This window comes from Opisthorchis viverrini (assembly GCF_000715545.1).
Source record: "Opisthorchis viverrini unplaced genomic scaffold opera_v5_191, whole genome shotgun sequence".
Taxonomy (NCBI): Eukaryota; Metazoa; Platyhelminthes; class Trematoda; order Opisthorchiida; family Opisthorchiidae; genus Opisthorchis; species Opisthorchis viverrini.
Genome location: NW_008751847.1, coordinates 426,699 through 434,086, shown reverse-complemented (window position 1 = coordinate 434,086; position 7,388 = coordinate 426,699).

The following is a 7,388-nucleotide window of genomic DNA, read 5'->3' as shown; positions in this document are numbered from 1 at the left end:
TCCAAGATGCCAGTGTGTGCACTCGTCATGGACTTGTGTTCTTAGACATCATTCAACCATGAAACGCGCAAGCTTAGAGGCTCAGTTGGCATGTCGCGGCTGGTAGCTTCCAACAAAAACTAGCGACGTCAGAGTTCTCACTGTGCAAGAGATCTTTTCTTTCCTTGTAAACGTTTCATGTGCGTCTTATGAACAGCTTGCGCCGGTTGCGTTCCGGCTGTTCCATAATACCGAGACAATAATTTGTAGGACCTACAGATCAAATTGTGCTCTGCATGATTAAATCAATCAACGCGTCCGAAAAGCATGCTGACAATGGAGAAATTAAACGCCACTGGCTATTTGCACATCCGAATTTTTTCCCCGGAACTACGGGGTTTTCGAAGTTGTGACTTCAACGGGGATTCAGTCTAATCCATTTTCACCCTCCGGTGACATGTTGTTCGCAGCGTTTTAAGTGTGCGAAACTTCGAGGTCACGGACCATCACCGATTCGCACTTTCTTACCGGTTTGCGCGACATAGAACACGAAATAGCATTTTAGCGTATTTTGGCGTTCTTCTGTGTTCCCTAGGAATAAAAAACACCCAAAGAATATCTAATGCAAATTTCACCCCAGAAAATCGGTGGTTGACGTTTGTTTGCGCTATACTCCTCAGATTTAACAAATGCGATAATAACTGCAGAATATATTTTGTTCGGCAAGCCTGATCACAGCACCTTTCCCGCGGAATAGCTTTCATTAAGTACAACGTTAGACAACAGGATGAAATGTGCAGTAGGGACTCGTGGGTCATCTCTTTTGATGATCCCCTTTCCCATACATGCATAACTGGCCCCGTGAATAGGACGGCGTCACTAGATAGCTGAAGGTATCATTTCTATTATGAATATGACGCTTCATGGGTGGTGGCCGCCATAAAGCTGTCGCCATGATAACGGTAGCCGTTGTCATTCACCCCGACTACTTATCGTAAATGTTGTATCCGTGTCTATGTGCGACACTGATTATCGGGCCTCACCTATGCACGGCAGCCTAATCCAACGATCAGCGACAGCCCCTTATACTCATAGTTCTACGCGTTGTCACTCATGTCGAATACTTATTGTGAATGCTAGGCCCGCGTCCATGCGCGACGCTGATTATGAAACCTTACCTAGGCGCAGTACATAATCAAATGACCAAAGTCGGCCCTTCGTATCCATAACCATACGGGATACCGCTATCTCGGCTACCTATAGTAAACACCAGGCCAGTATTATTGCAGGCCGGCAAAAATGAAGCCTCAATTATAAGGCCTAAAGTGATAGCCTGTCATGCCCATTTCTGTACTCGATGTCGCCCAGCCTAGCCACTTATCGTACCTGCTAGTTCCGTGTCCACGTGCGGCGTTGATTAACCATAACTTAATCTAACCTCATCTGTCGTACGCGTAACTCTATGGTTTGTCGCCTATCTACGCTATTTATGATAAACAACGGGCCGGTATTTTTGCGATCCGATGAATACGAGGTTCAAACTATGTACGCATACCTAACCTAACGGCAAACGACGGACGTCATACTCACAACTGGATTCGGTGACCATATGCGGTACTGGGTGCGGCGAATTCGAAGCTAAAGAGATGTGATTGCTTGTCAGTCGTGGGACCAAGTGGTATGGATTTGGGCCCCAAGGTACAAGGACCCCACGCATCCTTAAACGTGCACCCATGAATGCAGCCGCAGCGAAGATCTAGTGAATGGGTGAGAGCTTCCTGTCAACTCCGCTTATTTAAAGCACCAACTCCTAACTTTACTCGATTTCTGCTGGCAAATACCGATACAATGTAGCTTAATAAAATCGACAGCTCGGTCTTCCTCATCGAAACCCGTAATCATCATATCCTCAACTACATTGGCAATCTAGCCAACGTGCAGCACCCTTCAGGGCTTCATCCAACTCATCGCTCATGTCAAAGTATTGCAACTTATCTTCACTTCCGAAATCATGTCGAACATATCTGAATAAATGAGCTAGTAAGATAGCCAAAACTGATGCGATCCAACTGTCCCAGATAATGATGATGATTTAGCTGGAGACCAATCGTCGAATTCTGTTCCGTATTCCCCTCCCTTTATACCTAATCTTGTAGGCTCGCACTTGAAAGCGTCCCACGCCCATTCACGAAAAAGCTGTTCCATTGGTCAACTCCTCTCTCTTACCGCTCTCGCTGTCAAAACATCGGCCTCGAGCCACTAGGGCTCAGACGGTTTAAGATTAACCGCCTGCTGCACAAAAATGCCTATATAGCAGAGGCTAGACCAAGCGTAATCTCACGTCCTCGCTACCGATTCCGTAACTCCTGCAATCTTTTAGTGTCCCACTGCTCATACAACCATACGCCACTACGACTTTCTAGTTTACTACGCTCGCATCTGGAACAGCCTTTCTGAGCAGCTGCGAAACATCACGGATCATCATACATTTTCTGAGTCCGTGGACAAATTCCTTGCCTGTGAAGCTGCTGCCGTCCTATTTAAAACCCAACTACCCCCCGATTTGGGTCTAGTTCACATTTGAGTATAGCGACGATAAAGTTTGTAGGCAAGTAGAAGATCCAGCTATCACATCTTCCTTACTTCAAGCCACTGTAGGACTTAAACGCTTACTTGATCTAAATATGTTGTGTTATCGGCATGGCTCTTTGTCTTTTTTCCAAACTAACTTATACATCGTTCTAGTCAAATCCCTACCTCGAATTACTCTACCACCTCTGTCGAGTGACTGGAGCTGTCGGCTTTACTCTAACTGACAAAAACGAAACCAAAGTCAGCTTCTTTCCACTACTATAGCACATTATACGCCGATGTATATACATCAAATCCATATGATGATTTGCTCCACAGCTCGCTGAACACTCACACACACAACAACGCGGTACGCTTCTGCTTGACACGGTAGCTCACACCAACGTTCAGTCGCCGTTTAGCCATAGTGCACTCGCCCTGAACATCACCAGTTCGTCTTCACTGTCTCATTGACAACTGTCAGTTCACTGCCTCGTCCGCAGCTTGCCTCTACCAGCGTTTGTTTGCTGTTCGCTTGTTCGGATTGACTGAGCTGTTTTTACTGGCCTTGCTTTCCCCCTGGCCGGAAAAAAGTGGTAGGTGGGGTAATTTATTATCGCACAACCGCACTTTACGACTACTGGCATGGTTTTTCACCTTGCAGATCTTGTAGCATGCATGAGAGATGAAAACCTCGTGTGGTGGATGGGTACGCCCTGCAGGGAAGGTGGCTGTTACGTTGCGCCATGGTGCTGTCTTATAACCCACCACCCCTCCAGTAGCATGTGTGTATCGCCCATCACCGGTGATTCTGAGCCTGGTCTTTAAATCAGGAAATAAAAGCAAAAAAGAGCACTGCTGTCTTCTGATTGTTGCTGCTGGTGTTCACCTCCCCTCGGTTGAGTTATTTAGAACGCCATAAACAGGAACAACAACATCGACAACAAAAACAGGCCTTTCGTCTGTCCAAATGTATTTTAAAATAAACGACATACCTGGGATACTCAGAAGAAACTCCTCGATGCCCATGGCCTACGTCAAAATGCATAGCTGTAGCTGCCTTCGTCAAAATCGGGGCTACACTGCACCAAAACCCACCTCGTCAACAAAACAGAAAGACACATCAACTTTCTGCTCCTAGGAGTGGACACATACTGTTTATCGGTGTTGTGAGTCTCCAGACTCTCCACTGTCAGCATGCGAGGCTAGCATCGGAAGTCTCCGTTATGCGCCACTCATCGATTAAAGCTGACTGTAGTGCTTCGGGGGTTGGTGACTATCTCCCTTATATACACCTCCCTTCCCAGAATGTCCTAGTATCGTCCAACTCATTAATCTAGCCCACCACCTCAGAATTTACACCCCTGCCCGACTTTACGTGTTTGGTTACCCTCACCAAGCCGCCCCTTAGCCTGCATACAGTGAACTGTCCTGTCTTAGATAACATAGTTATACTGACAATTTTAGCTTGACTTTGAGACTACACTACCCTCACCAAGCCGCCCCTTAGCCTGCATACAGTGAACTGTCCTGTCTTAGATAACATAGTTATACTGACAATTTTAGCTTGACTTTGATGACTACACTACTGAGTGCAAATCCATTCTTATCCTGTCTTGACAACCACCTGGTCACCATAACTGTAGTAGACGTTCATTTTCCCCTCTTGAAGGACTATATCCTACCTGATGATCCCTATAACTCTCCAGATCTTATTGATCTCATCTCATTTCATCTTCTTCAGAAGCTTTGACCCGGGGGAATGCGCGCTATGGACGACCTGTTTGGTCGTTGGCCACTCCACCTGATCTGTGCACTACGAACAAAGTGATCCTCGACCTGAAAAAAAACAAAAAATACTACGCACGATATTACATTGGTTTTGCTCACCATGAGAAAACCCCTGGCAAACGCACAACATCCCGCTGATCACAGGACTACGCATCTCAGCCTAAGCACCTCAATCACAACGTCCGTCACGGGGCTGCCTAGAAACCGAAGCATTTCAGTGCAGTGACGGTACAGCACTGTGATACCCGGTTTGATAGCACGCCTGCAATTGTTCACTTCCCACTTTGACCGCGCCCTCTTGCCCACCCGTTCCATTACCGGCAACCACAATCAGTCTTCATTTGTCACCAGCCGCCACCGGGAGGCGTTCATTGCAATATGCCGAACCTTCTATCAGATGTGAAGATCTCGGAGACTTTTATTCGCACTCCTAGGTCAATCAACTCTCGTACGGTGAACTCGTGCGTGAACTCGACCATGCTTCAACAGCAACACTAGTGAGTCGCTCAAGTTTCGCTGATTCTGAGTTTCTTGCCACCGTACTGCACATTATCTCACTTCGCCATCCCCACTTATTCTTTCCGTGGCCATAGGCCCAAAACTTCAAGGCCATGAAGCCATGGTGACGGTTTTGGGCCCTAGTACAAATTGGCCGGTCATGTCGTGGCAGTTCTGCTGTCTCTCTTATCCATTGTTCTGGCTCCACACTTCCTTCAGTTTGAAGCTTTTTTGTTTTTTGTCACGTTCCGAAGCTTTTTGTTGTACCCTAACTCGTATCGTGTTTACCCGCCATTTTAAAATCCTAACGATCAGATCTTGTGTCATCTGATACGTTCTCCACAGGAGGTAAAGAGCCCTCGCAATTTTGGACCCCTACCCATGCCACCTCAGGTGTGATGAAGTCTACTTCGGTAATGCTCACTGTTTACGTCACCATCCCATTTCCAGGAAATTCCCAATATTCACAGCCCTCATCAGCCATGCTGTTATTCTGACCGTAATACTATGATCATGCCTGACGGTATGCTACCCACTAGTTAGGAATAATAATAGTATTCTTCAGTGGGAATCCCCGGTTCACAACTGAAAAATCGCTATGTAACTGCCGCCTTACGGATGTGCCGACATCGATCCACGCGAGCAATGGCTTTGGGACAGCCGTTTTCAGACACCTGAAAACGCCCTGGTTACGCTTCTCAGACAGGCCAGGTCTTAGCCATACAACAGAATGGCCCGTACTGCAGCCTGGTACACACGTTACTCGATATTAACGGATATACCGCCTCGACGCCATAGGTGCTTCAAATTAGCAAACGTGACCCGAGCATTCCAGGTTCGTGCATTGACGCCATCTGTCACACGACAATCAGAACTAATACAACTTCGCACGTATGCAAAAAATCTGCACCATACTACCTCTAACCGGAAAAATGCCTGCGATCCTACATATGCTTTGGCTTATCTATGAGGATTTCCTCGGCCAACCATCATTCGCCAAAGGGCGCCAGTTTTGTTGGAGCGAACATGGAGTTAAAACGTTTCATGAAGAGTGAACCGTAGCACATCGTAGAACGACACGCGGATTTTGCCGCGTATGCTTAAGGCAGAGGTGGCGGGTGAAAGATGATGACACAGTACGTCTGATATGCTCTAAGAGTCCTAACACAAAAGTGTCCACGGCATGTTTGAACGAAGTGGATTGAATGTGAAGCCACCGACTACTCGCCCAAGGGGTAGACAGTTCTAATAGCAAGTTGTACTGAACCCGACCCATATGGTGCCATCGTGGGTATCATTCGCCTGTATTATTGGAGACCCAGAAGCTATACACCAATGAACTCGTTAGCTGAGGCAAAGTGGGATGATGGCTTATGCTTTTTTCCTATCACTGGCTGAGAGAATCTGTTACACTGAGTCATTTGCGATAAATGCGATTGGTTTGGCACCGATAATTGGAGAACAACACATTACAATTACCTGATAGAAGAGGGCTGTAAAAGTCATTTTAGCTGACTCGGCCAGTGGTGTTCAAGACTGCTGACGGTTCAGTGGACACGGATATGCGGTAAATTTGCATGCTGAAGGGGCAGGTAGGACGCAGACCCTCAACGACCGTGGTAGACATAAAAGGCTGTGAGGCGTGACCACCGTTAAGTTCACAGGCGTTATTTATGCCTGTGTTACCATTCTAAAACAACGAACCGAGACTAAACGACATTGGTTAAGCGGACAATGGAAATTTTTCTGCAATCAACGGTATGGAGGGGCACTTGTGGCCGAGGATGATTGAATGAAGTCTTGGCGCGGGGTAGTGGGGGGAAGGAATTGCCAATAAAATGAGCCTGTGCTGGAAGCCGTGAGGAACAGTAAATAGTACAAAGTCCTGTGTGGTGTTAGTTGGATGTTAAGCCTTTACATTGAGCGAAACTGGTAAAGAAACCCTTAAATCTGGAGCACGAAGGATTTCTTGTGCATGTGAGTAACCACACTCAGTGCAGCTTACGGTGCTGCGAGCATTTGGACCGCTCCATTATTGAGGCTTATCAGATTGGCTAGTGAAGTGTGATAAACATGCGAGTCTTGTTATCCTTCAAGACCTGACGGATCGAAAGCAAAAGTTGGTGCGCCATGAACTCTGGGGACCCACATCCACTTGTTGCATCTGGCGGTCGTCACGGATAGTCCGAAGATAGGAGAAAAATTTTCATGAGCAGTCCCACAAAACTCGCTTGGAATATGTATACAGGATCCGTGTTTTCGGTTTACAGAGTTTGGTTGTACCACGTCTCAAGGACCGCGGTTGACAGAATATATTGTAGTTTACAGTAAGTCAGAAGAACACGTAAGTACGGACACGGGTGTATTGGGTACACGCGGCCAATCTGGTCCGCTTTCGTGGCAGGCAAGCAAAACAACTGAGTCACATATCCAGTCCACCCACAGCGCTCACGCGAGCCAACCAATCGGACACACATCCAATCAGCCACTCAAGTCACATGCCAGATCGATGGTGGAACGACGAACGGACACGCACACGCACACGCGCA